Source organism: Apodemus sylvaticus, chromosome 20, assembly GCF_947179515.1.
Source record: "Apodemus sylvaticus chromosome 20, mApoSyl1.1, whole genome shotgun sequence".
Taxonomy (NCBI): Eukaryota; Metazoa; Chordata; class Mammalia; order Rodentia; family Muridae; genus Apodemus; species Apodemus sylvaticus.
This window is the reverse complement of record NC_067491.1, coordinates 39,285,381-39,313,173: the sequence shown is the minus strand read 5'-3', so window position 1 is coordinate 39,313,173 and position 27,793 is coordinate 39,285,381. Positions and strand designations below refer to the sequence as shown.

General features: G+C 43.0%; 1 long non-coding RNA gene across 1 annotated transcript; it reads left to right on the top strand.

Moving 5' to 3' along the window:
- Positions 1-1,529: 1,529 nt before the first annotated feature.
- Positions 1,530-13,638, top strand: LOC127670745 (uncharacterized). Its single transcript, XR_007974606.1, has 3 exons — positions 1,530-1,600; positions 7,106-7,277; positions 13,555-13,638. It is a non-coding gene; the product is annotated as an uncharacterized LOC127670745 (long non-coding RNA).
- Positions 13,639-27,793: the final 14,155 nt, after the last annotated feature.

The following is a 27,793-nucleotide window of genomic DNA, read 5'->3' as shown; positions in this document are numbered from 1 at the left end:
GAGAGTGGAGTGTGGACTTTGTCAAGTCTGAGGACAGTAGGGTGACCTTGGATCATTGTCTTTCACCTCTGTTATGGGGTAATAATGGTAGTCACGTTCCTAGCTTTACTGTGAGGGTTCAGTGAAGGATAACTTTACAAGACTGGGCAGAGAGCTGGGCAGTCAGCAAATCAATGCTCACTGCAATTTTCACTGACTGTCATCAGTGCAAGTTACGAGCAATTGAAAGAGCATGTTTGGAAGACTCCCCACCCCCAGTGTGTTAGAACATCTCAGAATACAACATTTATAGTTAATATTCTCAGTTGCACACCTCCACCCTCTTTCTTTGGTGCCTGCAGTCCTCCAGGTTCTCTGGAAATGCATGACTTCATAGGTGTCAAGGTTAAATGCACAGGACGAGCACTTTGGGGGTAAGGAGAAAACAAAGTCATCAGAAACTATGGTAACTCCCAGTGCCCTTCAGTGTTATGGCTCCGTGACCAGAACCTCCATTCACTTCAGCTCTGCAACTGTCAATGCCTTGAAAGTGTTCAGGCTTAGATTCTCTGCAGAAGTCTGTATTCCAACTCTGGGTTTCACCGCGTCAAAGCAAACAGTACCCAGCTCCCGCCCACACAAGGGCATGTGAATTATTCACTGCATCTGATTCTCTTTTATGGGCAGCTATTTTTTGCAGCCCAGTGTCAAAGACTTAAATGGTTGAGTTGATTTGCATAGTGCAGCATTTTACAGCTACTTTAGTGAACTTTATTTTACTGGCACACAGACTCTTGAAGCAAGAACAGATTGTAGAGTTACGGTCTGTGCGTATCTGCATTGCGGGCAGATGAGAGGAGAGCTCAGGCTATGGTACTTATTGTGGTGTATTGTTAATGGGCAACTCTGAAAAGTCACTGGGCTTTCGTTACAGTAAGGAAAATCTCAAGACTACAGTGTTGGAAGAACACTGTGTTCTTTGTCAGTCATGCACATGGCTTTGATCTCAGATATTTGATCTCTCTCAGTACTTATTATGCTCTACTACTACTAGATTGTAAGCTCCTTCGAGTTCTGCTTTTAATTTCCCCATTTCATTATGGTGTGTGTGTGGGGGGGGGAGGGCTGGAGTACAATCCTGGGTATTGTTTCTTAGGATCTGCCCCTTTAATTTTTTTAAAGACAGGGTCATGTTCCAGGTTCTCCTTCTTTTTATCACTCTTGTGTATCTCTTGTAGACTTTTAGCTACTTCTTCAGGACCTGCCTGCAGCTGTGCTTCCTACCATGATGGTCAGAAATTAACCCTCTAAACTCTAAGGATGCTCCAGATTCAATGCTTTTTAACATATAAGTTGTCTTGGTCCTAGTTCCTTGTTTATGGCAATAGAGAAGTAACTAATTGTTGGGGTAAGCTGTGTGAATTTGTGTCTCTGTCCTTCCTTACCTCCCTAAGGCATTCTCTGATTGGCTTTAATAAAAATCTGATGGACAGTTAGCTGGACAGGAAGTAGAAGGTGGGACTTCCTGCAAAAGAGAAAGGAACTTTGGGAAGAGAACAAGGAAGAGCCTTTTGCCAGAAGACATGAGAGGAGGCGGTAGAGGTGACTACCGGCGTGGAAGGTATAGCTAGCCACGTGGCTGGATGGGGCCTAGGTACAAATGTTAACTTAGATGAACTCGTAGAGTTTGCCCAGCTAAGGCCCAAACTTTTAAAAGCTTTTAAAAGGCCTTTGTGTAATTGTTTGGGGAACTAGCTAGTTAAGAAATAAGAGTCACTGTATTAATTTACAGCATTAATTAATACATATAGAATATTTAGTAGTCATTTTTTTACAACTAATGATATCCGTGGATGCCTGCTCCTTTCTGAAGGGAAATGGAGGAATGGATAGGGTTGGGGAGAGAGGGGAGTGGGGAAAGGGAGAGACTAGGAGGAGAGGAGGGAGGGGAAACTGCAGTCAGGATGTAATTAATTAATTAAAAGAAAAGTATGACAACCACTAAGATAGGTTGCTTATATGCAATGCTTGTCAACTTCAAAACCACTATATAGGTATACCCACCAGCACACAATTGTACATCCCATCATATTTAGGACATACTCCTTTTATTATCACACGTCCATGCACTCATATCTATATGCTCACACTACATCACTCATATCTATACTCATATCAATCACTCAGATCTATACATCATAGATATTGTCTGGAGTTGGTCATGGTTCATTGTTATCCTCCTTATCTGGTTTAGGTAATAGTTTTTGCTATTTGCTTTTGCAGCCCATGAATGGATTTTTAACTTAGAGGGTGGAGTTGGGTGAAATCTGTGGACATAGGACCTCTTGTCCTGCCTAGGATGTCTTCAATCAACACATCCAGAGAGCCACTACTCAGGATCAGTTTCCCATGTCTCGGTTGACGTATCACACCATGAAGTATAATGCAAGCAATTTCTTGCTGCTGATAATGGAAGGAAGACTCACAGCTATCCCTAGAATAACACCATTCTTACTTTCCCCTCACATCACCTGCAAATGCAAATACCCCATTCGACTCTTCAGTGTAGTCCATGCTTACTGTCTCCTGCATACTTACCATCAATCAAGTATCCAGGACAAGTCCCTGTCTGAGGTCACAGGGGACAGACAGGGTTCAGGATACAAACTTGCTCTTTCATTCTCATGTTCTATCACATTTCTATTTTTATAAGATAGGCAGAAATTGAGTGATTAATTAATTGCTTTATTTACTTTGAAATATTGCATTGAACAATCATCCATATCTATTTGTTTTCCTTAAACATAATTATTTCTATGGTCTTCTCTTTCTAGCCCACTGGCCCCATACTTGTTATGAGAAAGGGAACTCAGTATACAGCCCCTGAGTAATGCACCACCAACCCAAGCAATTTCTCCTCCACCCATAAACTGGAGCAAGTTACAAGGAATAAATAAATAAATAAATAAACCACAAGTGTCAATATTGACAACACTCACCTACCAAAGCAATGTCTGCCTCTCACGTAGAACACTTCAAATCCGCCTGGAGATGTTTTCTTAGCCATTGGGTTTAACGATACTGTGAAGGAATTATCATTTCTGTCTAAGAGAGTGTCTCAATGTTTCAGAAGTGTGTTGCCTAGGCTGGCCTTGAGTCTAGGCTAGCCTTGAACTTATGATCCTTGTGGCTTGACCTCCCAAGTGCTAAGAATGCAGTGACACAGCACCGTAGCCAGGCTTTACTCAGTTCTAATAGGAAATAACATGCTGGGCCTTTCCTGGTAACTCCGAGGGAACATGAGTCTGTCTCTCACCAGCCACTTGCTGGTGGGGTGACAGGTTAACATGAGTGGAGGGACACCATTTTCTTTCATAATATGGGAACCACAGTCAGAGTCTGAGCTGATCATCTTCTCCTTAAAAGGGTCGCAGTTTTGCTAAGAACAGAAGAGCTAGAGTTGTCTACATCTGAAGCCAGGATGCTTCTCTCAGGACTTTTTAGTTATGAAAATCCAATAAATTTGATCAGAATTCAATTATTTCTTCTAAAAAATGTTTTAAGGGACTGGAAAGATGTCTCGGGGGTTAAGAAAACTTACTATCCTTCCAGAAGATCCAAATTAGTTCCCAACACCCATGTCAGGCAGCTCACGATGGTGGTAACTCCAGCTCCAGGGGTTCCTCCATCTGCTTATGGCTTCCTCAGGCCCCACCTCGCCCACATGACATATAGTTACATAATACACACACAAAAGATATAAAAATGTTTTGGGTTGCCAATTAAGCACTAAAAGTGTCTTTCCTCTGCTCCCTTGTTGGTGCTTCTCAGTTGGCTACAATAGCAAGGAAAAGTGAAGCGGGGGGGGGGGGGGGTCATCTTCAAGTTGCCAAGAGAAAGACTTGTAATGTGGGTAGATGAAAGACTGTGTGAATAGTGCCCAGAATTCCATGGTGATGTTTAACAGCCTGATATTAAAATTGGCAAAGAACTCAAACCCACAATGTGCAGAAGACCAAAAGTCACTCAAATCATGCTTGACAGCACTAAACATTAAGGAAACACAGATCAAAACCACAAAATACCAATGTGCTCTCTGTCTCTCTGTCTCTTTCTCTCTCTGTCTTTCACACGCACACACACACACACACACACACACACACACACACACACACACACAGAGAGAGAGAGAGAGAGAGAGACAGACACACACTGACTCTAAACAGAAGCAAACAACAAAAACCCCAGAAAGTAAAGGTGGTAGTTTGGGGCCAACGAAACCCATGCACAGTGCTGATAGGAAGGAATGTAAAATGTAGTCATATCACAATAGTTTCCCAAAATAAATAAAGGTAATTACTACAGAACTCAGCGGTTTCTCTTCTGGGTATATGTCCCCAGGAATTGAAAGCTGAGACCTAAATGAGTATTTGCACACCTGTGTTTTGACCAGCACTATTCATAACAGACTTCGAGTGACATAACTGACTCTTGAATAGATAAACAGTGTGGGTGTGTGCACTCAGTAGAATGCATTCAGACTTTGAAAGGAAAGAAACCAGCACAGGCTGCAGCATGAATGAATGTTCCGTGGGAACACTCTGCTAAGTGAAACAAGCCAGCCACAAAGACAAGTCCTATGCAATCCCACGTCTATGAGGTGCCTGGAATAATTGACTCCATACAGAAAGGAATCAGAACGGTGGTGTGAGGGCTTGCGGAAGGAAGACATGGAGAGCTATTGTTTACTGTTTCCATGGAGGATGGCAGACAGTTTAAGGAGCTTGATACTGGCGCTGCTTGCGCAGGAGTGGCCACACCACCACACTGTAAACTTCAGAATGGTTCGGATGGCTGGGCATGTTGCTGTGCCTTTGTAGCTTCGGCATTTGGGAAATAGAGACAGCAGAATTTGGAGTTTAAAGTCACCCTCCGCTGCATAGCGAGTTTGAGGCAAGCCTGGGCTACCAATGTGTTCTAGTTTCAAAATAACAATGAAGCTAAATTAGACAATTTTGTTAAATTTATTTTTTAAAAAAATATTTGGGGGGAGTGGGAGAAGGCCCCTCTACAAAATACCAGAGACCTGGGAGGTGAGAGACTCTCAGGACTCACTGGGGATGACCTTAGCCAAAATGCCCAACATTAGGGAGGCGGAACTCAAAGTATCCACCTCCAGTAGATAATAGACAGGGCCTCAAGTAGAGGGATGGGGTGACTAACCCACAGTCAAAATTTCTGACCCAGAATTGTTCCTGTGTAAAATAATTGCAGGGACAAATATAGAGAAAAGACTGAAGGAAAGGTGGTCCAGTGACCGGCCCAACTTGGGATCCATCTCATGAGGGGCAGGCACCAAAGCCTGACATTATTACTGATGCTGTGATGTGCTTATAGACAGAAGCCTGGCATGGCTGTCCTCTGAGAGGCCCAACAAGCAGCTGGCTGAGACAGAGGCAGATACTTACATCCAACCATTGGACTGAAGTTGGGGACCCCTGTGGTTGAATTAGGAGAAGGATTGAAAAAGCTGAAAGGGAGGGCGACCCAATAGGAAGACCAGCAGGCTCAACCAACGCAGACCCCAGGGAGCTCCCAGACACTGAGTCACCAGGAGCAAACATGGGTTGGTCTGAGGCTCCTGGCGCATATAGAGCAGAGGTCTACCTGGTCTGGCTGTAGTGTGAGAAGATGTGCTTAGTCCTTGAGAGACTTGAAGCTCCAGGGAGGGGAAGACCTGGTTGGGGGAGGGCGCACTCTCTTGGAAGCAAGAGGGAGGAGGGATTGGATGAAGAACTATGGGAGGGAGGACTGATGGGGGACGACTAGAAAGTGAGTAAATAAAGTAAATACAAATTTTAAGAAGATAAAATATATTATTATTATTATTATTATTATTATTATTATTATTGATCCTTCTATCTTCCAGAAGATATGGTACTTCTTTGAATGAACAAAAGAAGCTCCTAGATTTAATCATATGATATTAGATGAGAAAATGATTTGGATTCACTGATACAACTAAGGTTCTTAAATTCAACTCAACAAAAAATACTGTATCATTTGCAAGTGTGGCATCTGACAGCTTGTCACATCTTGGTGAAGGCTGAGAAGGAGGAGTGATGGACACCTTGCGCCAGTGACCCCCTTGTTGGCATTTTCATTAGTTGTAGCCATAGTTTGTTGGGATTATTCGGTTTATCCACCGTTCATTGCCTTTGGATGTTCCTAAAATAACCCAGTAGATGTCATTGTCAGTGGTTCTATGCCCCTATTCACATTATCTGTTTGTTCTTTCACACAGAGCATCTTCAGCCCTTGTGTATATTTTCTGTTTCAGGCAAACATGACCCAGGACAGCATCCTCTGGGCTCCGTCAGTCTCCAGCTTCTTGTTGGGTAGAGCCATTAGGTAGTAGCAACAAGAAATCATCAAATTCGACAAGTCTAGGGACTCTTGCTGCTTAGCCATGGTTTGGGAATGATTTTATTCTCATTCATCATGCAAGCTGAGGGTGACTTGGCTCCCTTGGGACTCACAGTACCCTGGGGTACTGTGCCCACTTCTCCTAACTTATTCATTCCAGACTGTGGGAGGTAACAGCTCTGCCTTGTTGCCAGTCCCTGGGCCTTCTTGATCTCTGGTCGGTTTCCTTCATCAGCTGAATAGTTGCATACTCTATTGTTTAAACCTGTTGTTCATTTATTCTAAGATTGATTTGTCCAGTGATTCCCATGTCACCAAGTCCTGACAATCTGACTCCACTAATGAATAAGGTCCTGCTCACAGAGGAGAGACCAAATGGTCAGGCTGTTGTTGATGTTTCAGTATCCACATCTCCAGGCACCGCTTAATCTTCATCCAGCACGGTGCCTGGGCCAAAGAGAGCCCCTGGTAACAGTTACTAGTGATGTTTTGTCATCTTAGTAGCCAGAGAATGTCACTGTTATCTCTAGTCACTCATTTAAAGGTAGATGATCCACCCTATGTATTTGATGCTATTTTATTATACTTGCTACTGAAGGCGTAATATGCACTGGGCCACTTAGCAACTGGATCTCACTTAATCATACTTGAGAAAGCACTATGAGGTAAGGATTACAAAATCATTGTCTCTGTCTTTCAGATGGGGTACCGACGCTCTGAGAAGACTGATTTTTTTTTTCCAGGATCACACAGTGAGTGATTTGGACTGAGACTGCTGGCAAGACACCCAGAGCCTGGCAGGACAAACAGATACGCGCCACCCTTTGTTCTTGAAGCTGGAAATAATCGTTAAGCAAACGATGAAAGATGTGGTGAGTTTTACAGGCAACCCTAACCAGACCCAGAGGAAATGGCCTTAAGCTAGGAACCAAGGAATGATCCAGATGCAGAGATGCTGGCCAGGCCCCTCACCTGTAGACTTGGGAACAAGTCAAGGCAGAGTCAAGTCTCATCTTGGTTTACCTCTAAAATGTCTACCCTGTTGCTCTCATGGAATCTACCCTAAGCAAGTGTTTTTTCTTGACTACTGAAATATCAATTTTATTCTTCCCTGCTTGATGGCTGTTTCTGGTAGAAATCATCCTTAGTTGTTGTTTATAAGTCAACTTTCACAGTGCCTCGTAAGCTCACGGAACCATTTTTTTCCAGTTATCTGTAAGTGACACCCATTCATTTCGATGGGAGGGACATGTAATTACTTGAAGGAAGAGTTTGGCTGATGGGTTTATGGACAGCGCCAGCTCCTCCAAATGCACGTTTACATTTTGTAACCACTGTTTAAGAAGATTGCACGCCACACGAATTAGAGGTTAGGGGCTGCAGGCACCTGTCTTTATTCGTGCATCCCTTATCTTCTCCAGGTATTATTCATTTCAAATTCATACCAGGTTATCCTGTTTTCTTTCTAACATCCACTTTCCCAGATTTCAAAAGAATATCTACAGTCGGAGAGACACTTTGTTTTTCTAAAGACTTGGGTCTTTCCTCAATTTGTTCTGCCGAATGGTAGTCCCTGGAGGTAGTTGGGAATTGGAAGCACTATGTGTGATTTCTGGATGGCTGGTTCTGCTGGGGTTTGTTGTCTTCTGACCTCTGGATCCGTTCTGGCCTGCACATCTTGCCTTTATTTTCTTAGTACCGTGTCAGGAAGGAAGAGAAATAATTGTTCCCTGCTGAGGCTGCAGTTTGGGGGTCTGTTAATCATTGGCATCCTGAAGTATTGTACATGAAGAGTAGATATGGGCATGCTGCTGTTTCAAGGCTGGAAGCTACGGGCACCAGGCTGAGAGGTATTAAAATAGGAGCCCTTCAAAGACTCTTCCAGCAATGCTCCTAAGTCCTTCCTAGTTCAATTCCTCCCCGCCCCTACTTTGCTATTTTTTTTCCTGTTTACTGCCCTCAGATTGGGTTATGAGGAAAGATAAAATAAAGTCATTTAGAAACCGAAGTTCTAGATACAGTCCGATCTTGACTTTGGTGTTAGAGATAAGTTACCAAATGTCTCTTGGACCTGGTTTCTCCTTTCCTCAACTAGGCCACTGTTGGCAATCTGCCAGAATCATGATAGTGCTTCAGACTGAGAGATGAGGGGGACATTGTAGTCTCCACTCACAGGAGTTGACATTTCCATAGGAAAATGAGTGGTGACTGCAAAGAGAGAGAACCCAGCCTCGTGAGATGAAGTCTGGAGCATTTGTCTGGGTGCATTTTGGGGATATGAAATTGGCCTAGGATTATACCTGCTTTACCTCCCAGACACTAAAGAATCCTTTAAAATGCAGCTTAGGCAAGAGGATGACTTGGAGAACAAAGGTGGGGACCTGCAGTACCTGATTTTCAGGCTTGCTATAAAAGCTATAATCACTTGCCATGTGGTAGTCATAAAGATAGACATGCAGATGAGTGTGGCAGAGTTGAGAGTTCAGAAAGAGACATTTCTATGGCCAACTGAGTTTTGATAAGCCGTGGGGGATCAAAAGTAGAATCTTCAGTGTGGAACTTGTGCCTCAACTTTTCCTCACAATGCATTGAAAATCCAATTGAAAATAGATCATAGGACAAAAGCTGAAAGCTGATATCATAAAGATTCTAAAGAACATGTGAGAATAATCCTTGTGGTGTTGAGTTGTGCTAAATTTCTTATTTAGAACACGGAAACATGAGACTTTTTAAAAAACACTTGTTTTAAGGCTTTATGAAGTCAGATATCACGTGATGGTGCACACATATAATTTTAGCACATAGGCAGATGCAGGAAGATCACTATAAGTCTGAGGCCAGCCTGTTCTACATAGTAAATCCTAGTTTATCCTGGGCTTACAGAATGTGATTGTTTCTCAAAAGCAAATCAAGCAAAACAATACAAAACAGTGAAAAAATAGACTTCATAACGTTTAGAATCATCAGCTTGTCAAAGCATAATCGACAAAATTAAAAAGTAAGTCATTAACTGAGAAAAAATTACTTTGTGAGGTATATCTGAGTCTGACAAAGGACTCAGAGCTGGGTAACATACATATATCTTTCAACACAGTAAAAAGATAACAATCTAATACTATTTTAAAGTAAGGAAAGTATTTTTATACACACTTCCCCAAGGAAAATATACAGGCAAAAAGCACATGAACAGACAGATGCTTAGCATGATGGGAAATTCAGCTTCACACCACAGAGATGCCGTCACACCCACACTGGCACTAGAGACTGAGGACGATGAAGGCTGATAAGACTATGGAGCAAGATGGAAATCTCATTTACTGCGGGTGGGAATGCAAAAAGAACACAGCCACTTGGAATAATGACGTTCATAGACTGTTAAACATAGATTACCATGTGACCCAGTCATCCTACTAGTGGTTATTACTCAATAGAAACAAAAACATGTCCACAAAAGACTTGTATATATTTATAGTGCCATTATATTGTAAGGCTGCTGAGCAGTGAGCAGTCCAATTGCCTAACAACTGATGCATAGATAAAAAAAGATCATGAAGATAAAAGGAATGCTTCCAATTAAAAGGAGCTGAGTACTGACTGACCTATGACCCCGAGGAGCTTTAAACAGCAGAGTAAGCAGAAGGTTGCCAGAAAAAAAATCTTGTATTATACTATATTCCTCCATTAACATGAAATTTTATATGCAGAATATAATATAATATATGCACATATGACTACACACACACACACATACACACACACACACACACACACACACACATGAGACAAAGCCACAGGGAGAACAATCTGATAGTTTTGGGAGTTGTGGTTAAGAATAGTCACTGTGATAGTTTGTATATGCTCAGCCTACGCAGTGGCACTATTAGAAGGTGTGGCCCTGATCCAGTAGAGTGTGGCCTTGTTGGAGTGTGTCACTGTGTGTGTGGGCTTTGAGACACCCCCCCCCCATCCTAGCTGCCTGAAAGCCAGCATTCTGCTAGCAGCCTTCAGATGAAGATGTAGAACTCTCAGCTCCTCCTGCACCATGCCTGCCTGGATGCCGCCATGTTCCTGCCTTGATGATAATGGACTGAACCTCTGGACCATTAAGCCAGCCCCAATTAAATATTGTCCTTTATAAGACTTGTCTTGGTCATGGATTCTGTTCACAGCAGCAAAACCCTAACTACGACAATGACTAACTGAAAAAGAGCTCAAGGAAAGTTGGGGGTGGGGGAAGGGTGATGGAAACATTCCAAACCATGATGGTGACTGTTCACAGTTCTAAAGGTGGATTTTATTGTGAATAAGTTACACCTTAAATAAAGCTTTCAAAAATGTTATTTAGTACTGGGCGGTTGTTGTCTAGATTCCAGGGGGCCTGGTTTCACTGTCTAGCACTGAAAAACAAGTATAAGCCAGAATAATATGTGCAAAGCCAGTGTCGGCAGCTGTGAAGATGTTTGCAGACAACGGGAAAAGCTTGGAAGTTTTTCCAGGAGAAACTTTTACTCCTGGCTAAATCCCAGAAATCTGCCTACGACTGAGGACACCACATCCAGCAGGACCTCTGAAGGGCTGAGCACCAGAAATAGCACTCTTATCATCCACGCAGAAACTTCTGTCAGAAGCCATCAGAGGTGGTGAGCTGTGGCCTCCTGCTTTATCTGGAGAGATAAAGCCTGAGGGGCTTCTCCTCAGCTGCTCCCTGGAGCCCTCTGGGTGAGAGGGGAAAGACCTGTGTGGTGGGCCGTCTTTTGCTGAGTTTGGCTAAGTGTCAGGTGGTATGTTAACTTCGAAGCCTCTTGTCAGTCACATTGCTTCTTCGTAGGAAACCAAGTTCCCTCTGAGGGCACTGTCTCTGAACGCTGCAGCTAGGACCTTTGAAATTCTGAGAAAGCTGGAGCCTCTAAGACAGTGGTTCTCAACCTGTGGGTCCAGACCCTTTGGGGTCACCCACCCTAAGATTGTCTGCATATCAGGTATTTACAATATGATTCATACCAGAAATTACAATTACAATTGCAAAATTACAATTATGAAGAATCAATAGAAATAACTTTATGACTGGGGTGGGGGTCACCCCAGATTAAAGGGTCATGGCGTTAGGAAGGTTGAGAACCTCAGCTCTAGGGCACCAGAAAGCCAAGGTTCATTTCTGTCAGGAAACTGAACCCAAGCTCATCTTCCCTCTCCAATCCCACACTCCATTTCTTATCAGCTTTTACCTAGCTATGGTCTCTCTCAGGAGCCATCAAAGACAAATGTAATTTTTTTCCCTTAAACTCTCCCTGTCTGAGCATTTTATATTCTCCCTGTCTGAGGATCTTATATTCTCCTTGTCTTAGAATCATGTGATAAATCAACAGAATCTGAATGCTACAATCTAGGGCCATGTTCTCCAAGATGTCTTCCTCAAAATGAGGGGGAGTTGGTGCTTAGTAGGAAATGGGTATCCTGGCTGAAGACATTTAGAAAAAGCCAGTTCAACAGGGTTCTCTACGCTGTGTATTCTGAGCAGGTTTGGCACACTCACCCTGATCGTGAGCACAGATGGCATGGGGTGGGGATTGGTAGAATGTGGAGAGAGAGGCAGGTACTCAGTTTTCTTCTTTTGGATTATAGAGGAGCAATAAGAACATATCAAATAGAAATATTCCACTTGGAGCTTTTTAGAATCCTTAAGATTTGCAGGACTTGCCCACACTGTTTTTTTTCCAGTTCATATCAGACTCTTGCTATGTGACTTTGGTTGGCCTTGGAATCAGAGAGGTCTACTTGTTTCACTTTCCTGAGTGCTGGGATTAAAAGCATGCATCACCAATCTCAGCTCAGATCATGCATATATATAATATATAATATATAAGATATAAGATATAAGATATAATATATAATTAAGATATAATATATAATATATAATATATAATATATAATATATAATATATAATATATAATATATAATATATAATATATAATATATAATATATAATATATAATATATAATATATAATATATAATATATAATATATAATATATAATATATAATATATAATATATAATATATATATAACATATTTATAGTGTTGAGCACCGAACTTACGGTTATATAGAGTTAATGGTACGCATTTGTACGTAAGTATAAATATACATGATGCTATTTTCTTGTTTATCGTCACCTGCTTTAGGACCTTCAGTACTTCCGTGAACACGTGGTCTTTCTATGTAGAGAATTAGAATAGTGAATGAGAACCAAGGTGCGAGGGAGTTGCTCACACAGCTCTCTGCTGAGTACGCGGCCTGGGCTCAACCACTTCAGGAGAGAGAGAGACTTTGCTCTACGACTGTTCATCTTACAAGAGGCATCTGGAGCAAAACGTGTCCTAATGAGCTGGCTAGTCACCAAAAGCAGCCCCTCACTTGAATCTTTATCATTTTGCTCCACTTTCTACCCTGCCCAGCAAGTCGTCACTGTGTTGCTCATAGATTGGTTTGTTGTCAGGTACAACATAAGCTTCAGACAATGGAAAACCTGAAACAGTCGTTACGCAAGGGGATTTGCCAAAATTTCTGGATTTCACAGAATTGGTGAAAGCAATACAGAAAGACCACTGAGATTATTGGCCACTAACACCTGAGAACTGGACAGTGGTCTCCCTGTCCGTCATGGAGGCCAAGGATGATGGGAACAAAGACAGGCTTTAAAGGGAAAGGCTGGCTCAATATTAAGGGAGCAGGAAAGTTGCTTAGAAACTTGAAGTTGCAGAATAGCTTTTCAGTATGTGCCCTATTAAAAAAAATCGAGTCAAGTGTGAAGTAAAGAACACTGTATAAGCCTTATGGTGGCACATGCCCATAACCCCAAATTCAGGCATCTGAGGTAATGAGATGTCAGTGTCAGCCTGGCTGCACAGTGCAAGCTTGCCTCAGAACAAAACAAACAAGGGGCTGGGCTGGGACCCAGGTGGTAATGGCTTGCCTAGCACGTTTGAGTTTGATCGCCAGCACTGGGTGGAATTGGTGGGGTGGTACAAATCACTAAGCCCAACACTCAGACTGGAGATGGGAATCAGAAGCTCCAGGCCTTCTTTAGCTGCATAGCAAGTATGAGATGAATCTGAGTTACATGAAATCCTGTATTTTTTTAAAATCCAGAATAAAAGATGGAAGGAAGAAGAAGAAGAAGAAGAAGAAGAAGAAGAAGGAGAAGGAGAAGAAGAAGAAGAAGAAGAAGAAGAAGAAGAAGAAGAAGAAGAAAGACAGAGACAGAGAGACACAAAGAGACAAGAAAGCAAACAAAATCTAGAATAACAATAATAGAAACAAAACTAAACCCCAAAAAACAACAAAAAGAAAAAAAAAGATACAAAGATATATTGTATTTTAGTTGGAGATTTTAACAAAAAACTTTTAAAATTTTGTCTTTCCTTGAGAAGAACCACACAGTTGAAACTTTAAATCAAATTAAATAAAATGTAAATGATTTTATAACTTGTGTAATTCTTAGCTAACTTACTTTTCAAGAACGTGTCCTGATAACACACAAATAAGTCTATTTTGATGGATTTATTTTAAGTAACCTTTTTCAGGAGTTTACAGGGGAAAGAAAGGGAGGAAGGGAGGAAGGAGAGAGAGAGCGTGGGGAGGAATAGTTACTAGTTTCTCAAGGTCACAGCCCTGGGGTGAAGGGTATATTGAGGTCCTCAGCAAATAGCATTCAGGCCACATTCCCCACTGTGAAACACTGCCCCCTAGAGGAGACATGTATATCAACTCCTGACAAGACTCAAAGACTGGAAAAAGGCTGCTGTAAAATCCATTTCTGTTTGCAGCCCTCACAGAAATGACTTTTTTTTTTCACTAAACATCTAATCTCAGAGAATTTTTGAGTGGTAGATGAGTGTACTATCTTACTGCCTTGTCTCTGTATATTATACAGGCTGAAAATTTCCAAGTCTGAATATTCCAACTGCTGGTTAAAGCCTATTATCTTGTTTTTCTTGCTGTCTATGGGGCCTATTGGGAAAATTAAGCACATCTGATAAACGTTCAGTATCTAAATACCTTACCTTGTAGTTCATCTTGGAGGCAGACACTAAATAAGAAAAAATAAGATAAAATAAAACCTTGCCGCTCCCAATGATATGCTGCCTTTGTATGTCCTTCAGGCAGAGGAAAGCTAATGACCACGTTTGACTCTAGGCAAGAATGCTGATCTGCAGTCTCTTCAGGAAATTGTAGTGCTTCCGAAGACAATATTCCTAGTCAAAATAGATTAAGTTGAAGCCAAGGGCAGAGCTAATGATACTGTGTGTTTGGTTGGAAACAAGCAGCAGACAACTAAGCGATCGGAGCAGACAGTCTGCCCTATAATCCTCCTTTGTTCTTAGGTCTCTGTCACCCATAGGATGGAAAAAAATAACATTTTCTCTATGAGTACTTCACATTTTTGCAGATGGGTCAGGAAAGAAAAAACCCCATGCCCTATAAACAAATGGGATGTAGGGAAAGAGAAGCAAATGAATGTCTTAGGGAAAGACTGGGCCTTCACTCCGACATTTTCAAAGGATGTAAGAAAATCCTACAGCGTTCTCCTGTCTACCAGGGAGGCCACACAGTCTTACAGATGGGACATGAGAGGGTGGCTTCTCTAATAAAGATGGGGGTGTCAAGGCTAGTAGACTACCAGAAATTTGCTCCATATTAAAATGCATAGGCAAGGATTCACAGAAAGATGTATACACTTGTGTTTGTAGCAAAACTACTCACGATTGCACCAAAGTATAAGGACTCTGTGTCCATGAACAGATAAGGCAGAACAAAAAACATGATGCATTTATAACCTGAGGCAAAAAGCAGAATATTAGATATCCTAATATCCTATAAAGGAAGGATATTATTTTTTATTATTCACTTATTTATTTATTTTTATATGATTACACTGTTGCTATCTTCAGACATATCAGAAGAAGGCATCTGATCCCATTACAGATGGTTGTGAACTACCATGTGGGTGCTGGGATTTGAACTCAGGACCTCTGGAAGAGCAGTCAGTACCCTTAACCACTGAGCCATCTCTCCAGCCCCATGGAAAGGATATTCTTACTGAGATGCAACACAGTTGAGTCTTGACACTGCTAAGTCAAATAAGCCAACCACACAGAAAGAACGATTTAGTGCGATTTCACTTTTATATGATAACTAGAAGAGTCAAGTTCTCAGAGGGGAAAAAATAGAATGCTGTTTTCTAAGACTGACAGGAGGAGAGGTGGCAGTAGTGTTTCCTGTGTACCAGGTTTCAGCTGGGAAAGGTGACAAGCATTAGGGAGATGGATCCTGCTGATGGCTTAGTCAACAATGGCGTGTAGTGACTACCATTGGCCTTCTCACTTATAAGGAGAGATGACAAATGGTAAATGTTATGCTATTAAAAGCAAAAAGCTTAGGCAAAGCGGTACACATCCATAATTCCAGCACCTGGAAAGGAGAGACAGGAGGATCACTGCAAGTTCAAGGTTAACCTGGTCTACATAGTGAATTTCAGGCTAGTGTGAGCTCACTACACTCAGTAGTGATACCCTGTGTGAAAATTCCCCCAAAGAAAGCCAAAAAGATTAAGAAGAGGTGACACAAGGGAGGTGGCACTGGGATTGACAAGAAGGAATAGAGACACACAGCTTTAGCAAGGTTTCCCCAACCAGATCATACCTGTCAAAAAAGTTTTAAGGACAAAGAGAATTCTTGCTGAGGGGTAACTTACTGATTGCCTAGTCATTGCCAAGGATTAGAGCAGGGAATTTTCACATAGGATTCGTTTGTTCCTCACAGTAGCTGCATAAGTGTGAATACTGCTGCGCTGAGTGTAAATAGAGCAAGATTTAGTGTCTGCTTACAGCACGGAGTTGATGAGTTCCAGCAAAGCCAGGAAGTGAAGCAAGAATGTTTGATGAATACAATGATTTTCTCCTTTTCTTAATTTCTTTTGTTTCATTTTGAGGCAGGATCTTGCTATATATCACTGGCTAAACTTTAATTTATGAACATCTTCCTGTCTCAGCTTTCCCAAGTGCTGGGATTATAGGCATGCACGTGTGGGATGAACTTGGTGGTTCCAAAACATTAGGAGGAGTCAGAATCCCCCGGAAGACTTACTAAAGCAGTTTTCTGGGCCCTCTCTTCACCAGTGCCTGTTGGGTCACAGAACTGCACTTCTAGAAAGTTCCCTAATAGGGTTGATGATGCTACTTGGAAACTGTGCTGTGGTTAAATGAGCTAGCCTGTGCTCTTGTTTATTATAATGTAACAATAGGACTTGTTCTAAGGAAACTTGTAGGAACCACAGGGTAACTTGATGTGTTGAAAGGACCCAGAAAGTGAGGGTATGACAAACAAGTTCAGGACCCTTTACCAATCGGGTCACGCCCTTTGCTCCAGCAGATGGGTAGCTACTGACCGTGGGTAGTTACTGATCTTTATTAACTAGTGTAACCAGTCAGATGTTTTCCACTGACACATATGGACAAAGACTCAGCATGTGATTTCTCAGGAGCCTCTCTCCTCTGATCCATTCAAATAGTTTGTGAAGTCCTGTTGAAGGATGACCCTGGGACCTTATAACTTAGGTTAGATTAAACTCGGGGTTATGCACGTTAGCACTTAATTATACTCTAATTAGTTGACTAGAGGAATAAAGGGATTTGGATATGGTTTGAGTGTGTCTCAGAAAGATTTGTGTGGTTGGGAGCTTGGTCCTGGTGTGGGGATGTAAGAGGTGGTAAGACCTCAAAGACATGGGATCTAAGTGGGACGTTGAACGACTGACTGGCCCTTTCTGCTTGATTGGCCTCCTGCTCAGGAAGGTGATTTATCCTCACATTCTCAGCTGTATTGAACAGTGGTGTCTGCACTGGCTGGGTTTGTGTGTCAACTTGACACAGGCTGGACTTATCACAGAGAAAGAAGCCTCCCTTGAGGAAGTGCCTCCATGAGATCCAGCTGTAAGGCATTCTCTCAATTAGTGATCAAGAGAGGAGGGCCCATGGTTGGTGGTACCACCTTTGGGCTGGTGCTCTTGGGTTCTATAAGAAAGCAGGGGAAGCAAGCCAGTAAGAAACATCTCTCCATGGCCTCTGCATCAGCTCCTGCTTTCTGACCTGCTTGAGTTCCAGTCCTGACTTCCTCTGGTGATGAACAGCAGTGTGGAAGTGCAAGCTGAATAAACCCTTTCCTCCCCAACTTGCTTCTTGATCATGATGCTTGTGCAGGAATAGAAACCCCGGCTAAGACAGTGTCCTCACTGAGTAACTGCCAAAGCCACACCCTTAAATCTTCAGAAATATGAAATAAACAAATCTATTCTTTAAAAAGACATTCCACCTCAAGTGTTTTATTAACAAAAAATGAAGCCAGAAGTGGTGGCAGGGTCTGTAATCCCAGATTGGACCAGAGATACAGTGCCAGGTGAGGCTGCATGGTGTGACCCTGCCTCAAATGTAAAGGAAACAAACAAAACCACCCCTCCAAAAAGACACAAAAGAAGAGGAGAGGGAGGACGCAGAGAAGATGAAGAAGAAGAGAAAGAGGAAGGAGGAGGAGGAGAAGGAGGAGAAGGAAGGAGGAAGAGGAGGAAGAGGAGGAAGAAGAGGAAGGAGGAGGAGGAGAAGGGGAAGAAGAAAAAGAAGAAGAGGAAGAAGAAGAAGAAGAAAAGAAGAAGAAAAGAAGAAGAAGAGGAAGAAGAAGAAAAGAAGAAAAGAAGAAGAAGAAGAAGAAGAAGAAGAAGAAGAAGAAGAAGAAGAAGAAGAAGAAGAAGAAGAAGAAGAAGAAAGGATTACTTCAGAAAATCAAATAGTTGTTATTACATTGGAAGGTCCAGATGATACACAGATACAAACTTAGAAATTTGCTTAGAGAAATAACAGGACAACATAAAAGTTCAAAGACAAAACATTTATGATGCTATCCGAGATTTAATAGGGTCACCTGTGTAGATTCTTACAAGGAATTGTCTCAGCAGTTCTACAGCGGAGTATGAATAGTTTAAACTTTCTGCTACCCATGGGTCAGGTTTTTAAAACTCCCTAATTTCTTCAGCATCATTTGACAATGTAGTCAAATCAAGATGCCGCTTCTCTTTTTTCTTTTTTCTTAATAACTTTATTTACTTTACCACAGCTTCCCTCCCTCATCTCCTCCCAGTCCTTCCCCCTCACACTTCACTCTTCCTTTCTCTTCAGAGGAAGGGGGTCTCCCATGGAGATCACCTTGGCACATCAAGGTACAGTAAGACTAAGGGCATCTTCTCCTATTGAGGCTAGATGAGGCAGCCCAGTAGGGGGAGGATGCCAAAGGCAGGCATCTGAGTTAGAGACAGGTCCTGCTCTCACCGTCAGGAGTCTCACATGACACCCAGTGTGCTATTGTGATGCCTGAGTTTCTGAAGGCCCTTGTGGAGATATGCTACATCAGGAAGAAGTGACTATAGGAAAATGACAAGGGTCATTAGTGCTATATTCTCTTCAAGAGCACATTCACATGCTGCCCTAAAAATACCTACTTGTCCTTTGGCATTTCTGGTAGTCACCAATGCTGAGACCCTGTGTGACATGTCCAAGCTGACGACACAGTGGCCCTTCCTGTCTTCCTTGAAGTGGTGTAGGCCCCTGACTTGCTTTGATCCATGGAATAAGAACGGGGGTGGGCTAGGTAGAGGGTATCCTTCCATCCCTCAAGCACAGCATTAGGAAATTCGGAGATCTGCAAGGACCTGACATTACAAAAGCAGGTTTCATAGATGAAGACAAAGGAGACACTGGGCTACAGATCCCTGTTAGAGTCACTCAGGAAGTTAGACAGACCAACATTTTGTGGTATGCCTGAAGCCAACCCTCCGAGGCCTGGGAAAGGTGGCCGGTCTCTGGCAATTCAGTTCCTTGTGCTTAGAGTGCATACTCAACCCTGAACCTTGTTTGAGTTACTTCGGGCTCTTACTGGATACTAAAGTAACCATTTAAGAAACACTTGTCCTCTACCTATTCCCCAAGTGCTTTATTGGTCTGTGTGATTCAATTCTCACAATAACCACAAAGAGTTATTCCTATCTTAAAGGTTGGAGCTGAGACTAAATAAGGTCAAACAGCTACTGAGCTAGGAATCGGGCTTCAAAGCCAGGGTTGCTTGGAATCAACTTCTCATGCACCCGTTAGCCGCTTGGAAAATCAGCTAGGTTTATTTTACCTGTGTGTCAGGGTGTATGTTTGTAAAATCTCTCTCTTCGCTCTATCAAAAACTGGTTCTATGACTCCTGGGCCATTGCAGGGGGCTCAGATCTTTTTCATGCTGTCCATTGGAGGGAGGATAAAGGAGAAGGGTGTGGCCCTAGGGAGTCTCCAGCATGCCCCATGATAATCTCTGCTTCCGGGATGCTCCCCTTTGTGTACTGCTTGCTCAGAGTACGGGTGGGTAGAGCCGGTGGCTTGCCTCTAACCACAGGAACAAGGCGTGACTCCGGTGATTGTATAAAGTCATGTGATTCTCTTTCCTTCTAGTGGACCCACTAGGAGGCCTCAGAGGCAACATCAGATTCCAAAGAAGTGAGTCTACTTGCTACGGATCTAATAGCAAGGAAGCAAATTCAATAAATTGGGGGATTACAGAGGCAAGTCATTCTCAGCTGAGGATGCCAACTTGATCAGCAGCATCTTCGTTTTCATCCTGCTAAAGCCTGAAGAAGAGGTCTTAGCTAAGATAATGGACCCATGATAGTTAAGATGTAATCAAGGAGAGTTGTTTTAAGTGGCTGTTTGTGATAACTTGTTATACAATAGCAAACAACAGCAGGGTCGCAGGTGGGTAAATGTCTTAGTCAGGGTTTCTATTCCTGCACAAACATCATGACCAAGAAGCAAGTTGGGGAGGAAAGGGTTTATTCAGCTTACACTTCCACACTGCTGTTTATCATCAAAGAAAGTCAGGATTGGAACTCAAGCAGGTCAGGAAGCAGGAGCTGATGCAGAGGCCATGGAGGGATGTTTCTTACTGACTTGCTTCCCCTGGCTTGCTCAGCCTGCTTCCTTATAGAACCCAGGACTACCAGTCTAGGGATGGTACCACCCACCATGGGCCCTCCCCCCTTGATCACTAATTGAGAAAATGCCCCACAGCTGGATCTCATGGAGGCACTTCCCCAACTGAAACTCCTTTATCTGTGATAACTCCAGCCTGTATAAGTTGACACACAAAGCCAGCCAGTACAGTTAGCTAAGTTGGTCAAATGCTTGCTTCACAAGCACAAGGATCTGAATTCAATCCCCAAACCAGCCTGACGTTGCCCGTGCTGTGGTACGCACCTGTGATCACAGCATTGAAGAGGCAGAGGCAGGAAGATTCCTGGAGTTTGTTGGCTAGCCTGGCCTAATGAGTGAGCTTCAGGCCAGATACTTTCTCCAGAGTTTCTGAGGATGTCCTCTAGCCTCCACACTCACAACAGGCACACAGACACACCTACTCACTCACGTACACAATATAATACGTGTACATACACACACATTTAAAAAGAAAACTCAGACCATCAGTTTAACACACACCCACACTCACACATACACAAACACACTCACACACAGAGTCTCACACAGGCACGCTCACACTGGAGCACACATTCACACATATACATATCTTACTTGGTAAATTAGGTGGGAACTATGGTTGTGAGGAGGATGAAGATCTGGTGAAGTCAGTTCACACGAATGTTCCTCCAGAGGTGATGGGGGACCCTTTTCCTCTGGTCTACCTCTCTTTCTTCTCTGTCCAGCCCTGCCATGCTCAACTGGTCCCATAACTGGTCCCGGTTCCCAAACTTTCAGTGGAACTCAGCAATGGAGGGAGTATGCTCATCTCTTTGAGCTAACAAACTTTATACATACATATACACACATATACATACATATGCACATATACATACATATACATACATATACACACATACATATATACACATATACACACATACATATACATACATATATATACATATGCACATATACATACATATACACACATACATACACACATATACATGCATATACACCCACACACGTGTATATACACACATACACACACCAGTACACAGGTGGCTTACCAGTGGGCCTATGAGGCTCAGAGAATAAAGGAAACTGCTACCTAGGCCAACAACCTAAAACTACCCCCTAAGAACTGAATGGTGGAAGGAGAGAATGACTCCTGAAAGTTGTTCTCTGACCTTCACGGACACATGTTGCCATGTGTGCCACCACAATATATACATGCAGATAAGAGGAATAGGTTAAAATGCAACCCTTCCTCCAAAACATGTTGCTCATGGTTCAGAGGGCTGGGACATCTGAGATTACTATCCCGGGAGACCCAGTATCTGATGAGAGGCACTGCCTCTCCCTTGACTTTCCACAGTAGAATCATATCGCTTTGATAAGAGTCTTGTTGAGGAAAGTGGCTTCCTCATGACATAATGACATCCAAAAGGCCTCCCCTAAAATACCATCACCTGCAGGGGCAGTACAAAGATTTCAGTATAAGCTGGCAGGGACTCAGGCACCCAGTCATTATAAAGGGATTGGGCCTCTTCCACTGTGATCCTTAGAGGAAGGTGAAGTCTGGTCTGGCTCTGAGGGCAGCATAAGCAAAAGGAACCTGCGATTTTTTTTTTTTAAGCATCTGGCAGATTCTGCCTGTCTCCACTTTTGTGCTATTCTCTGTGCCTTGGGGACACTGAAGTACGAGACAAGCTTGTTGGAAAGATGAGAGGGGAATGGGGCATGAAAACGATCTAAAATCACTATATAAATTATGAAACTTACAAACAAGTATAGGGCTTTTAGGAACAGATGGAGAAAGGAAATAATTAGATTGGGAAATGTAAAACACACGTCTGTATGTGCACATGCATATGTGCACACACTAGCGTGTTTTACACACAACACACACACACAACGCACACACACACACACACACACTAAACTAAAGCCTGTTTGATCCTGTTCTTTGTATGTCCCGTGCATTATTATGCCAGGAGATTCTGTTTGTGTGGATCTCTTACCAGAGAGCCCTTTTGTTTATTTAGTTGATGTGACTTGAGGTCCAAAAGGCATCTCAGGGGGTTGCCTCACCTTCAGGATGCGAGAGAAAAGAAGAGAATTCCATCAGGCAACCCTCTTATCAGTAGAGAAAGTTTCCTCGCACCAGGAGTTGGAAACTGCAGGTTAAAGGCTAAATTCCTTTGGATTGGATATAACAATGAAGCTTTTTATAAAAACTAAAGAACAAAGTCTGCAGTTAAATAAGCCCTGTCCCCCTCGCCGTGTCCTGTCTGTGCTGGCTGAAGCCCCAAGTGCTAGCACACTGGGTCTCATGGGGATTGGGGTGGGGAGCCGACTCTGGGTGGAGAGGCCAGAGGACAGACAGACAGACAGCATGCCAGCTTCAGACAACCCTCCTGCGGCTCCTGAGCTCCTCTGAAGGGTAGAGGGCACAGGCTTCACACGCTCTGCAGCCAGGAGGAAAGGGAGGCAGCGGAGGCATTCCTGTAATTTTATGACATGGTTTTTGCATGAGCAACTTCACCTGTCAAAACATGATGAGAAAAATAAAATGGAAAGAGATGGAAGGAGAAAGAGGCCGGAACAGCGGGGCAGTGGTGAACTGAACCAGGGCCTCAAACCCAGTTGGAAATGTCTGAGTGTATCTCATTCTACAGTTGTTCTTCTCTTGTATGGTGTGTGTGTGTGTGTCTGTCTGTCTATCTGCCTGCCTGTGTGTATGAATGTATGTATGTGAGTGTGTATGTAATCATGTGTGTATACATGTGTGTCTACAAGTGCGTATGTGTGCAAGCTAATGTGTATGCATGTGCGTATGTCTGTGTATGTGTGTATATGTTAGTGTGCATGTGAGTGTTTATGCATATGAGTGTGTATATGTGTATGAGTGTCTCTGTGTGTGTACATGTGTCTGTGTATGTATATGCTTATATGTGTGAGTGTGTGTATGCCTGTGTGTGAGGGTATATGTGTATGAGTGTGTGTGTATATGTGTGTATGAGTATGTATGTACGTGTATGTGTGTGTGAGTGTGGGTGTTTTTAATTTATCTTCTAAAACTAACAAGGACATGCCATGTAGACTAATGTCTATGTTGAACTGCTGCCTTGGATGAATACAATCAGAAGTAACTAATTTCTATGCAGTAGATATCAAACATATTGGGGTCAATTCAATGTGTCTCCTGAAGCTCGAATCTTAGAAGCTTAACCCTGAAATGCAGACATCAGTGGTTTCTGGGGGTGGGTTCTTTGGGAAATAGGATAGGATGAGCTCATGATTCTGAGGACCCTACTGTGGCAGAGCAGCGCTGTGAGAAGAGAGTTCTGAGTTAGCAGGCTTGCTCTATCTGACCCTGTGATGACCTCCAGCAACCACAGCAGGATGCAGCAAGGGCCCTCCCATCTGCCAGCCCCAGCCTAGGTCACAGCCTCCTAAGCTAGGAGCTGAGCAAATCTTTATTCTTTCTGAAGTAGCCTTGTCTGCAGTACCCAGTTACAGCAACAGCGAGTGGCCTGAGATATGGACTAACTTGCTTTCATTACTATATTTAGCTAATGATGTCCAGCTTTTTAAAGATACAATTGTGGACCAGAAAGATGGCTCAGTTGGTAGAAGGGCTTGCTGCACACGCCTGAAGACTTGCGCTCGATTCCTAGAGCGAGGTGGAGGTGTGGAGTGCCAACTCTACACGTGAACCAAGGAGTACACCTACCTCCACTCAGATCTCTGTCTATCTCTGTCTCTGTCTGTCTGTCTGTCTCTCTCTCACACTCACACACACACACACACCACAATACTCATACTCTTCATTACACATATGCACAATCATAAAATTTAAAATACAGTTGTATAAATGAAATCCTTTTTCATATTTTTTCTCATCTAGTGGCCTCAACATTTGGTTCATTTCTTCTCTCTGTGAAGCTTCAGAACTTTTACTTTTATTTATTTATTTCTTTTCTTTTCTTTTTTTTTTTTTAATTAATTTTAAGACAAGGGCTTGCTGTGTATCCCATGCTGACCTGAAACTCACCATGTAGCCCAGGCTGGTCTTGAACTTTCTATCCCCCTTCCTCTATCTTCCTGGTGCTGGGATTGTTGGTCATGCTCCACCATGTCCAGTTCAGGAGGAAACTTTTACTTGACTTTGGAACCCCTGTTGTATAAACTCCCAGATTCTCACTCAAAGGCAAGGAGGCCATTATGATGTCATTGGCTTGAAAGTATGAAACAACAGTGGGACTTCATGGGGAGCTGTGGGCTTGTTCTTTGGCCTGCCTCTGCTTACCTTCTTCCTATTTGCCACGTAGAGAAAAAGGCATGGGGACATGGGGGCTGCTGTCTCTTAGTTTCTTAGCTTGTCTTGACTGTTTTGGGGGCATTAAAACAGTCAAGGTCTTCTCTTGGTACAGTAAGTAGAGCGTCTGTCTGATATGCAGTGTCAGGATTAGCTGAAGTGTCAGGATTAGCCTTAGCTGAAATGGAATTCTCCATATAGACCAGGATGGCTTTAAACTCTTAGAGTCAAAGTTGAGACCCTGCCTCTGACTCCGGAGTGCTGGGATTAAAGGCATACGCCACTGCATCCAGCTATTTTTTTTTTTTAACTAACATACAAACTATTAGATATAATCATGGTATTTTTAAATGGAGTGTGTTTTGCTATAGCCTCTGTCCCCCACCCCTCTCCCACTGGTACTCCTAATTCTCCCGCGTATTCTGCCCCCAGTCCTTTTTCCTTCTTTGTGTTCACAAACCCAACTCAGGTCCAGGGGCTGCAATGGCAGGTCCCTCCCCACTGAGATATAGTCACAGACCCGAGACAAAGGTTGTGATAGTGATGAGAAGACTGAGAAACTTAGACTTTAGATCCATGTGAATTTAAACCACCCATGTTGAATGCATGTACTATAAAACCAAGGGGAATTACTAAGGAATCCTTAAGTAAATGCAACATAGACAGTGTCATGAAATAAAATGTAATGTTATAAATGTTTCTGTATTTATATTAAACTCTAATGATACCGTTTTGAACTCTCTGTGGTTAGCCAATGCATTTCTTGGGAAGAGCTGTCTTTTGTTTTGAAATTAGGAACTTCCCTTTTTTATTGGTGTTGAAATATCCTTTCCGCTCCGAAATGGTGGCCTTTTGTTATTGTTACTGTTGGCAAAATGAATACTTTGGCAACTTTGCTGGCACTTTCTATTCCTCTGGGAATTCCTACTGCCCCCCTCACCCCCAAATTTAAGTCTGGGAACCACTAACCTAAGAATGCAGTCATTCCAAAATACAGAATAGAAAAATAATTGAATTCTGTGTACATTACAAATTGTTAATATTAGAGTGTGTCCCACACAATCAAGCTATAAAATTTTGTTGTCTTCAACTTTGGCCTTACTGCTATGTTATAAATACCAAATCTGGAAAGAAAGCTAGAATCCAGCATTGTTCTGTAGAAACAAATATCAAAATGCTTGAGAACATGTATTTTTTTTCAGTGACCAGTAAGTAGCCTATGGAGTTCTTTGTTGAAATTGTTTTTTGTTGTTGTGGTGTTCCATTTGTGACTGTGTTTGTACAGTTTTGCTCCTGCTGGGTCCCCTGTACAATAGCAAAGGCTGCAAGTACGGGCTGTAGCTGATCAGATGGTTCGTATGTTTTGTACCCACGGCTCTGAATTCATGGGAACGTGCTTCTCACGCAGTGGTTGTTTCCCTGTACATTCTGTTATGAAAGGGGGCCATTCCATTGATGTGTGAAAATAATTTCCTTGTGATCTATGTATCCAACTTGCAGATTTTTGAGCATATGCACAGTTTTGCTCTGCTCTAGAGCTTTCCAACGATGTAAAGTAGGCACAGATTGGCTCTACCTCTCCTTTCAGCCCATACTCCAATTCGGGTACATCTGATTTAGCCTCATTAGAAAACAGATCCCTTTTCTTGGTCCATGTCGTCTCCTCTGTTTTAATGAGCTGTGTCATGAAAGCAATCCCTCTGACTCCCAGAGTTAGTGCAGTGAAGATGGGAATGGTTTGGGATGTTCTGCACTTAGGCTGTAGATGGGAAGCCCCAGCACTGAGTGCATACTGAGACTTGTTTCGTGGTGGACACCAGGGCTTTCTGCCTTCTGGAAGATCAGAGATTTTACCGACTGGTTTTGGAGGCTTGTCACCCACCGAGAGGTATTTAGATGAGCTACTGAACCACTATTATGACTTAATGATTGCAGTTTAACTCTGTGATGGTTTGTTTGCTTGTTTGTGTGAGACAAGAGCTCACACGAGCCCTAGTCCATGCTTCGTCTGGCTTGTGGTCTTTCAGCTTCCGCCTTCTGAGTGTTAGGAGTATAGGTGTGTACCACCACAACTGGGCGCATTCTCATTCTCTCTCTCTCTCTCTCTGTGTGTGTGTGTGTTCTATGTATTTATTTATTCTTTTTTTCATTTCTTTTTTACACTTTGTTCAGTGCCCTTCCCAATCACCCGCACACACAGTCCTTCCCCCATCCCCTCATCTCCTACTTCTCTAAGAGGGTGAACAGCCCCCCCCCCTCAGGTATTCCCTGGCCCTGACACATCAAGTCTTTGTGGGGCTAAGCACATCCTATCCCACTGAATCCAAATCAGGCAACCTAGCTAGAAGAACATCTCCTATGAATAGGCAATAGTTTTGGGGATAGCCCCCTGCTCCGGTTGTTTGGGACCTGCATGACGACCAAGCTGCACATCTGCTACTATATATGTGCAGGGGGGTGTGCCTAGGTCTAGCCCATGCGTGCTCTTTGGTTGGTGGTTCAGTCTTTGAGAACCCCAAGGGTCCAAGTTAGTTGACTCTGTCGGTCTTCCTGTGGTGTTCCTATCACCTTCAGGGCCGCAATCCTCTCTCCCCTTCTTCCATAAGATTTCTCACGCTCCATCCGCTGTTTGGCTGTGGGTCTCTGCATTCGTCTAAGTCAACTGATGAATGGAGTCTATCAGAGGGCAGCCATGCTAGACTCCTGTCTGCAAGAATAATCAAGTATCATTCATAGAGTCAGGGATTGGTGCTTGCCCATGGGATATGGGTCTTTGGTTGGGCTGGTTAATAATTGTCCATTCCCTCAGTCTCTGCTCCATCCTCCATCCCTGCATTTCTTGTAGACAGGATAAATTTTGGCTCGAAAGTATTGTGGATGAGTCCCTATTGCTCCACTGGGGTTCCTGTCTGGTTACAGGGAGTGGCCTTCTCAGGTTATATATCCCCAATGCCGTGAGTCACGGCTAAGGTCTTCCCCCCCCCCCATTGATACTTAGGTGCCTCCC